Below are 10,552 nucleotides of genomic sequence, written 5' to 3' on the forward strand. Positions count from 1 at the left end.
GGTCCTCCTTCCTCCCCTTCTTGAAAATGGGGACCACGTTGGCCCTTTTCCAGTCCTCCAGGACTTGGCCCGTGCGCCACGAGCGTTCAAATATTCCCGCCAGTGGCTCTGCAATGACGTCGGCCAGTGCCTTCAGCACCCTCGGATGGAGCTCATCCGGGCCTGCCAACTTAAAGGCATCCAGTTCTTCCAAGTGACTCTGCACCATCTCAGGGTCTACGCATGGAAGTCTGGCGCCTTGCTGCTGCCTCTCTATAACCCCAGTGAGAGACTTGTCGTGCCCCTCACTTAGGAACACTGAGGCAAAGAACTCGTTGAGGAGTCCAGCCTTGTCCCCCCATGTCCGTCACCAATTGTTTCTGCCCATTTAGCAGGGGTCCTATTCCTCCCTGGGTCTTCCTTTTACTCCCTATATATCTAAAAAATAATTTCTTGTTGTCCTTTACTTGGGATGCCATCCTCAGCTCCATGGTAGCTTTGGCCCATCTAACTGCCTCTCTACAAGCACGAGCAGAGGAGGTATATTCATCTTTGGTGAAGTGGTTCTCTACCCCACCTTTTGCTCTATTTAGAAACACATAGAAGGCATCCCTCTTCAGCTCCAATGCATCTTAGGAAAAAGTGAAAATCAAAACTGCTGAATGTTTTATGGGCTTTTTTGGGTGGCGGGCTGTGTGTGTGGGGGAGGGCACAAATCACAAATGGTTGAGTAGTCACTGCATGGCAGGTATGCTTGCCTGTAATCAAGCAAGCTTAATAATATTGGTTTAGGAATGGTTTGCATATTAAAATACAGCAATATATTGTTTGTTTTGAATTAAGAACAAGATACTACCTTGGGTAAGGACGTATGAGAAAAAGTAAGTGTGGAATGAACTAGATGAATGAGCCATAAAGAAATGGGCAAGCTTGGGATGCAGAAAAGACTCTGCAGTACTGAAATTTCCTTGGATTCTTCTGTCTGGCAAGTCATTACATTTTTCTGTGCCTTATTCCCACTTTACACATGAGAGAGCTAATATAGTTACCCTCACTAAAAAAATGGTTTGAGATCAACAGACAAAAAAAAGTGTTTAGCACAATTTTTCACTAAGTTTGGCATTGCTGAAGAATCGACAGGAAGCTGAAGCTTCACATGAAACACCTCAACTTCTCAAACTTGTCTACAGAAATCTAGATTGCTGAAGTCAGTGAACACTCAGCTGACCATGATTCAGGCCTTTGGAACAATTCTGAGCAAGAGATAAACATGACAAAAGCAAGCAGCATAAGGAAAGGCTGAAGGAAATAGGGTATGAAGGACAAAAGGGCGGGGATGAGACTTGATAGGAAATACATGAAAGGCTGCCATAAAGAAGGAGAAAAACTGTCCTTCCTTGTCAGAGGTCAGGATTGTGCGGGCCGGGAGCGACCCGAGCCCTTTTCCGTGCTGCACGCGGGCTGTGGCCAGCAGCCCAGGCACGCCAGGTCGGAGAGGGAAGGCCGTCGAGCTGGAATTAGGCACAAACGCTTAGCGGTAGTTTTAAAGATTGTTTACTTACACCGAGATGGCAGTGGTGTAGGCTGGAAAACTTGCTTGAGTTGCGGTTACAGACACGGACAACACAGACGGTCTCGTGGAGGTTGCTAGGCTTCACGGAACAGAGCTCCGGATGCTCTGGGTGAACGAGCCACCAAAATCAGAATCGTAGATACGTCTTATAAAAGTTGCGCTCGAAGACGGGAAGAGGTGGGCAATGGATCAGGTCGCCAAACTCCTCTGAATCTCACACAGGGTTTCTATTACCCTGCCGTGTATTCAGAGTCCCCACGAAATGGATGTGGAGTCCTCTTTGGCTTGGGTGGAAACCGCTCAAGCCTCTTATATGGCTAATAGGCCAATCGCTAGCCGCCACGTGGGAATAATTTAGAACTAGCCAATAGTGGGGAACAAATTTACATACCGGTGGCGGGAACTCTTTTGCACCGTGCATTCCTCTTGCAACATGAGCAATGCACCCTGCAAAAGAAGCTGCAAAAAAGGCGGGAAACTCGTCCCTGCACCGGGGTTTTCCTCTGCAACAGGAAACTCTCCCGTGCAATGAAGCTGCAACTTGGCAGGGATAATTCTGGTGCCGAAGCACACACAAAATCATGCCTTTGGGTCATGACAAGGATAAGATGCAATGGATTTAGACTACAGTGAAGATGAGTTGGATATACCTCAGGAAAGCCTTCCTAGCTCTAAGAAGCAACAGACAATAGAATGAGCTGTCCAAAAACCTGTGGAATCACCAACATTGGAGATTTTGCAAAATAGGCATCTGCCTGGAATCATATAGAAGCAGTGGATCCTGCATCTCTGCAAGGGTTACACTAAATGGCCCACAGGCTCGTCCCAGTTCTATAAATGCATAGAATCCATTATCGGACCAAACTATTCTCAAGGAATTTTCACCCAATGTGCGCGAGAGACATGAAAACAGATAGCAAGGTCCTACACGTGAACATTTTGATACAAATCTTTACTACTAATAGGAAGATAGTATCAAAATTAATCTTTTGAAGATCATTCTTTTGGGTATAGTCTCTAAAGTCTCACCACTGCCCGTCCCTCCTCTACTGTGGACAGAGAAGTGTTGAGAGTGAGTTATGTAGGAAAGGGCCTTGCATGTTACAGCCTTGCATTTCATCCACCAGTTCCTCAGGCTCTGCTCAGATAAAGCTAATATGATACAGTACTGCAAAAGCTACTTTCCAAGGGCAAATCCTAGGATCGGTGTGAATCAGTCCCCCATCCCCCATCCCTCCAAAAGAACTGCTGCGGTCCAAAATGTTCATATATACCAGAATATACTGGATAGGCCATTTCAAAATGCCTTTCTTTGAAGGCCCCATCTGTGTGATGGTTTGATCTATATATTCATTCAAAACAATGTTCAGAAATCAAACTATTCTTTAATTACCACCTGCATCATTTTATGATAAAAACACTGAAATGATTTTGCAGCAAAAGGTTTGCAAACCTGTTGCCATAACAGGAGAGGAGAGGATACTGCAGTGGAGAGGAGAGGAGACTGCAATGCTCAACCATTCCCAGATTTATTTTTCCCCACACAGTTCTCTGGCACTGGCAGGGTCTGCAAGAGGTATTCCAAGTTTGAATGCCAAAACTTTTGGCAAGGACCAAGTAATTCACAGTGCTCTTCGGCTGGAACTCAGAGTGACATTAATGGGGTTTGAAGGGAACCAACTTCTGTTTGGTTAGAAGGAAAAGGTGCATACCAAGTACAAAAACAATTCTCTTACTTAAAGCAGAGATCATCAGAACCACTCATTCACAGAAGAAGTTAGACTAACAGTCTGGCCTCAACTGAATGCACAACAAGATTAGGAAATGCTAACAAAATGTTTCAGTTATTAAAATACAAAACATAAAAAATAAGAGTAGAAGAAAACAAAGCATTCTGGACAACTAAAAGCATGCAGAAAACTATGTGCAATAATAATGTATGTTCAACTTCATACAGAGCAGTGAGTGAGTTGCAACATTTCTAACTTTATGCAGGAGAAAAATATTTGGTTTAACTTATTCCTGCTCTTCTTCCAATTCTTGTTGTGTCTGCCCTATAATATTCTCATAAAATTTCCTATCATAGTCCAGAAATTATTTTGATTTCTTTCTGTAGTGCCATATTTTCTAGTCTACCAGAATCCCACAGTAAAGTTCTGCCCGTTGAAATTTTCTCAGAATCCTTTGCTGCCGGTACACGAGCTCAATGGTCCTTTCACATTGAAGTGTGGGGGAGATGTTTTAATTAGAAGAGTTCTTGGAAAGCTGATCTAATTAAAATGCTGCAGTTTTAAAATAGCTGCAGGATACTTTATCTAAACCTCATCTCAGGTTCCTAAGTCTAGCCCAGGGCTATCCAACTAGCAGGCCCCAGGCTGCATACAGCCCACATGGGGTTCATGTGAGGCACCCAGGATCTCACCTAACTGCAGCTCCCCCAGTTGCAGGGTCTCCAGGCTTCCCACTTCCTCCTCTAGCTACTGCTTCCTGCCTTCACCCCAGAGTGCAGGGCAATCCCACAGCATGGGTAGCTGAGAGTAAATCTGGGGAAGTGCCCGTGCAGCATACCTGGCGTGGCTTTTACAGCATGCAGTCCCCCAGGGCCTTAGAAGTTGGACCACCCTGATCTACCACCCACCTTATTGTCTTTGCTTCTTTATTCAGATGAAGTTTTCTTACCTTGATACCTTCTTTGTGCACCATTCCTACTCTGTCTCCACACTGCCTTCAATTCACAGTATGCTCACCTTGAACATATCTGTAAAAGAGAAGAGAGGAATTGTTCAATAACTTCTTAAAGCTGCTCCTTTATGAAAGCATATGCGCTCCACAGCCTCTTATCCATTTTTTATAAAAATTGTCAACCTCAGACCTCCCAAATGACCACACAGTCATATTATCCTCTGCCTCACCCTCCCTTTCTCCTTTTTCCAAATGTTATAAGCTCCTATTGCTGTTTTGAGTCTTTGACCACAAGCTTTTCAGAATAGATAATCCACCTTTATTTGTATTGTCCAATATCATCACCTCTGTCATGTATAGAAATGTTAATTAATACTGGAAATGCAAAATGGTTCTTTTTGAGTTTGGACCTAAACGCAAGTCATAACCATAGACAAGTTAAAATCTAATTTAAGTGTGAAATCACCCTTCATGTGAATTGCAAATATTTCAGATTTCAGGTTTGAGCTGTGTCATCTCTAGTTTTAGAATATACAAATTATTTTGAATAAATTTATTATACCAGTGTTTAAAATGCCCATCTAGACCAGATGAAAAATACAAGGTATAAATGTGCAATTTTTAAGATTGTGAGATTCTGAATAGTCTTTTCATCTTAAGATGCAGGTAGTTGATTGCTGCAAAACAAACAATACTAAATAATATTAGGAAGATTATTAAATGGGTTGTAAGAAAGAGGGATGGGTGAGAATTAAAAGACTTGTCATTTTTATGTGCTTTTCCTACAAAGACCATGAATCTATTCCCTTAACCCATGAGCTATTACTGGTTCATATAGAGCCAACTTCTAGAAATATTATTTCCAAAAAGTGTGACTACTGGGATAATAGCAAAGTCAACTAATTTGCTTTCCCTTACTGTAAAGTAATCCATAGAAGGGCTATTTGTTGGAGACGATATGTTCCAAGAAAGTCACAAGATGCAAGCTGAAGCATAGTCTCTGTCTCTACATCTAAAGATACCATAAGCACAATGAGATAGTTGGGGAAAGGTAATGTGAATTTTAAAGGGGCACGTTGATCTACTGAAAAATCAAAACAAACAATAATCATTAAAAAAATAAGACTTCAAAATCTGAAAAGGTTGCACTGCTGTAGTATATAGGATTTTACAAAATGTTGAAAAAGAAACCCAATTAAAATATTTTGAGATAAAAGCTCAAAGTAGCTGATGCTTACACTGAGAGTTCAAGATTAGAAAATATTTCATGTAACTAAGTGGAGAAAATGCAATCATCCTGCCAGTGAAAAGCAGTCAATTACAATAGACAGTGCACAAATGCATCTTGTGTGTTTTCTATGCAATGCACATACCAAAGCAGAACTGTTGAATTCTTATAATTTCCTTGGGGGAAATTACAAATGAGATATAAAATATTCTTTTGAAAAGCAAGTTATTTTTATTTTATCATTACTATGATCCCCTTCATGCAAATCACCAACTAAGCCAATAATAAATCAAGAAGCTCACACTGTAGACAGTGAAAAAGAGGCCATGTCCACAGCAGCATTTCAGATATAATATTTACTCTGAATACTATTTATTGTAAGCACTCAAAGGAAGGTAGATTGACTGGCAGATGGACCATCCTAACTATGTAACTGTATCCCAGCACCTCAGTACAGCAAACTACATAATGGAACATAGATATTGAAACTCTTCCCTCATACCACAATTCCTGCCTTTTCATAGATCAGTAGTGGCCTGGGGAATGCTCACTCACCAAAAACAGCTTTCTCAAATAAAATCTAACAGACTGAACCAGTGACCTTATTCAACCTTACTTTCTCCATACCAAGGAACACAGAGCCAAGGTGGCTACTCCACGGAAAATATATACGTTTGTAAACTGCTACAACATTTTGTAGCTGGTCAAAGATTAATATTCGCATTCTTCCTGCAATCAGAGATCCATAACAAAGCATCCTACTGCATTTCAAAATGGTAGCTGCAAATGGCACTTCAAAAGATGAAATACAAATTCAGGATTTAGCGAACTCGAAACAGATAAAGGAATTGTATTCATCAGATCTTACCCATTATATATCCATTTATATTAGAGGGTTATATTTTTCAGACCAGGTATAAAATACCAAAAAAAAAAAAACCAGAGAAGGAAATGAACTTGCACTTTGCAAGGCTTTCAAAAACAAAAAGCAATTTGCATATAGAAATCTAGTTACTTTTTTCTAGCCAAATCTTGAAGAGTTTACTTAACCTTGACTAAAACTCTTTGAATAATTTATTGTAACCCCCCCCACAACCCCCACAGACACACATATGCACATTTTGGTAATTACTCCTTGAATAACTATTGTCAAAACTTTTTCTATCTGAACAACACTCACTGAACATTTTCAGCACTCTCATTGAAGTAAATAGAAGTTATACTTTATTAAACACTGAAAGATTTGGCCCTGTGCATGTATATCTTTTCCATTAGTCCTACTGAAAGTTACCTGTGAATACTGGGAAGCTAGCAAGGCCGTTAGTCAACAGGAGTTTGTTAATTTTAAGGAATGTTTTGTAAGAACTAACTAATCAGTGCAACCTGCCGCCAAGGATACCACACTGAGGTCTTAAAGTTACTCCCTTCGATCTCTGCTTGTATTCCCATTACATGCTTTCCAGCTATAGGTGGAGAGAGATACACTGCATCTTTATTGGTGCAGCATCCAGAACAAGCCTAAAAGTGCTGTTGAGAGATAAACCCCATACATTCCACAGGTCCACAAATTCAGCAGTGTCTGCAACTGAACAGCCATGAGTATGCCCCCCAGTACTGCACTCAGACTCCCAGACAAGAAGACCCAGTAGACATACAAAAAAATACACCCAACTGTTGTTCATTCTCTGTTTTCTTTTTTTCCAGAACTGGCCTTCTTGTTATATTTGCTGGTTTATCTGGGTAAGATTTGAGAAACAACTTTCCACTTAAATATTTAAAGCTGTCACCAATAAACAGTGTTTACCTTTCCATGAAGGATAAATCCAATCTCCTTTTTCTTTCAGGGGTTTTCATCAATCGTTTAGATATCATAACATTGTTTCGCTTGCTTACATTCCATCTATAAAAAAACCTGTGAAGTATGTGCATCACTATTATGTTACTTTGCATGAACTTTAACCAGCATAGCCTACCAACTAGTATCTTCCTTGCTTAATTTATAATCTACTCCCATATCCCTTGGCTCCTCTGTAGCCCAGCTTCTGTTTATCTTCTTCTCTGCAGTTGCATACTGGCTAAAAAGCTTCAAGGACTTATTGATAACTCCCAAATCTCTCTATCAGTAAAGATACTTAACTATTTTTCTATGCAGCAGATTATTTTGTTTTATGAGACGTTTCCCCTCTCTTGTAGGTTTATTATCCTACATCTATCTATATTGAATTACACCTACTATCACCTAAAACAAGTACATGAGATACCTACTTTTCTTATATAATTACAGTAAAAGTTCATTAACTGGCACCTTACAAGCCGGCATGCTCTATTACTTGGCATGCTGGCTTGTAAAGTGAAACCGGAAGTGTCCACCGTGGCACTTCCGGTTTCACCGAGCCCCCACGGCCCAGGGCAAAGCAGCCTGCGCTACTGAGCCCCCACGGCCCAGGGGCATAACAGGCTGTGCGGGTCCTGCCTCCCTGTCCCACAGGGCCCACATGGACAGGTGCCCATGGGAGGGTTGGCGATGCCATGGGAGGGGCAGCAATGACCCAGACACGGCAGGAAAAGCATCGGCCTGAACAGACAAGGACGCTTATTCGGGCCGCTCAATTAACTGGCATATTTTATTATCCAGCATCCCCCATTCCTGGGGGATGCCGGATAACAGAGCTTTTACTGTACATTGTTTAGTAATATTGAGTGCGACTACAAATTGTCTTCTGAAATGGATTTATAATTTTTCAAGCAAATGTACAGTACACACATGCTACTTATGTAACAATAAAATGATAGCCTAGTACTAGCTCTCAAGCCATGCCACCTCCTTTTCCCCTTTCCTCCATTTACTCCTACCCTTTATCGTCTCCTGATCTTAACCAGTTCTCAGTCTATTCTGATAACTTTCCTCCTATGCCAAAATTCAGCACATTGGTTATTTGAATTAATTTGATAAGAACGTATCCTAATCAGGAAAAAAATACAGGTGATGTCAATGGTTGTGGTTGCTAAAGTGCTACTAGATAAAACATCTTAGATTTCTCAATTTCTACATTTTGGATGAACAGGTCTCTCTGTTACAGTCATGAGTCAAAAATGAAAGATAATATGCTGACAAATGAATCAGTTGTGTATGCTCAGAACTTTAACATGTGCACAGGAAGAATGGCTAAGCTAACCCATCCCTAGATGTAAAAACAATATTAGTGCAAAGAAACTGAGCAGATAAAATAGTGGAAAAGTATCTTTCAGTGTTTCAAGAGTCTTTTCAGATATAAATATTATGGGGTTATCCATTATGACATCATGGTGAAGTTTTAAGTTTCCCTTTGCATTTGAAAAAAACAGATTCAGCTTTTTTTGGTATAAAAATATGTATATTCTGTTAATTTACAAATAATTTAGTTTAGGAGTTAAAATAGTTAAAAAATAGTTCCTTCAAAGTATTTGACATGCATTAGGCTTTTCCAAGAGATGTTAACAACAGAATATAATCTAGGAAGTTCAGTAGTCTGCTCAAAGTAAGAGATCTCCTGCATAACCTGCATTTCAAGCAACTGGGTTGCAATTGAATTAAGCCATTAACAATAGCTGTATCTAATTATGATAAGCCTGACAATCAGGTCTACATCTCAGTTAATTTAGATGGGATTATTGTGGCATCAGAAGCAACTCAACCAACCTTCCAAGACATATACTTGCGATAATGCTATAGAACCTGTACTACAGGTTATAATGTATATTATAGCATAGGCTATAATATAGTATAGGTTATAATGACTCAGGACTCTATTAGAGACTAAATGTACATGTCAAGAATTGTCTCTGCTTTATAAGAGGTCTGATGCTTCATGCTGGCTTCTGGAGCATTGCTTGAAGGACCCCCCTATAACACTCCTGACTTGTCCCTGTTTGCTATAAAGCTAAAAACCAAGCCTATCAGGATCTCACAAAGCATCAAAATAACGGGATTCAGGGACTGCCCTCCCCTTATGTCCTTTTACATTGCTGTAGTCCAGGGTTTCCCAATGTCTATGTGCCCAAGAGCACATTTGAGTTTAAAAGAAAAGCAGTGGGAGCCAATATGTATATTAAAGTTTAGAATTTAGATCAATCCGATCATCTCATCCATTACTTAAAATTGCATTAGATCTGCAACTTCAAAATGCAGCTTCCTTTTACTTTGTATTCTTTTGAAGTTTTATCTACATTGGGAACCATTGCTTTAGTCTCACTGACACAGCCTTCTAAACCAATAAGGTAAAAGTAAAATACAGAAATGCTCTTTAGTTGTTCTGCACTTCTCTGGCTAAGTAAAACACCTGTAACTCAAAGTAATTAGTGAATTTGGATAGCTTTGCACTGCTTTCGTGTCCCAGTGAATTTGCCCTTAGAAGTTAAAAGTAATAGGAAATTGATAATCATTATATTGTAATAATTAGAAATATCAAAAATGAATTTTTAATGATTTAAGCATCAAGGAATTTAAGACAAGAAAGAATAATGATGTGGAGTTTAAGTTGAGAGTACTTATCAATAACTTAGTTGTAAAATCCCAGTAATTTTCTTTTTTATTATTATCCAAGATCCACACCTTACTAACCCCTGAAGTTCAGAGTTAAGGTTACACTTAAGAGAAATCTAAACATGTCAGTGTACGGAAATACTCCTTTGGCACACACAGACAGCTTTGGTTGATCCCTGTAGTGATGTGGAAGAAGAAGAAAACCTTGTTTTGAAAAGCCAGCTTCTTCTACTCTGGGACCAAATGCACTAAAATACCTTAGTCATAAATCTCATAGTTTGGGATTATGAGTGCGGGGGCTGCCTGTCCCTTTTTCAGGCTCTGGGGCCTGGGAGCATGGTGACCTCCCCTTGTGGGGTCTGCTCCCTTTTGGGGTCTCTGGTGCGCCAGCTGGAGGAGCTCCAGGCCACAGTCCAGAGACTGCGTGCCATCAGGGACTGCGAGCAGGAGATAGACTCCTACTGCCAGGCCCTTCTCCCCCGGGAGGCAGAGGGTAGACCACAGTCCCCCTTCATGCCAAAGGAGGACTTTGGGACCTCCTGCTGTGTCCAGCCAGGTGCATGGACCA

At 40.5% G+C, this 10,552-nt stretch overlaps 1 long non-coding RNA gene across 1 annotated transcript in view; it reads right to left on the reverse strand.

Moving 5' to 3' along the window:
* Positions 1–10,552, reverse strand: part of LOC102374151 — a 90,581-nt gene that overhangs the window by 12,901 nt on the left and 67,128 nt on the right. Inside the window, exon 2 of the long non-coding RNA XR_001358164.2 lies at positions 4,232–4,310. This is a non-coding gene — a long non-coding RNA (uncharacterized LOC102374151). The remainder of the gene's footprint in view (positions 1–4,231; positions 4,311–10,552) is intronic.

Source organism: Alligator sinensis, unplaced genomic scaffold (genome assembly GCF_000455745.1).
Source record: "Alligator sinensis unplaced genomic scaffold, ASM45574v1 scaffold788_1, whole genome shotgun sequence".
In the NCBI taxonomy this organism is placed as follows: domain Eukaryota; kingdom Metazoa; phylum Chordata; order Crocodylia; family Alligatoridae; genus Alligator; species Alligator sinensis.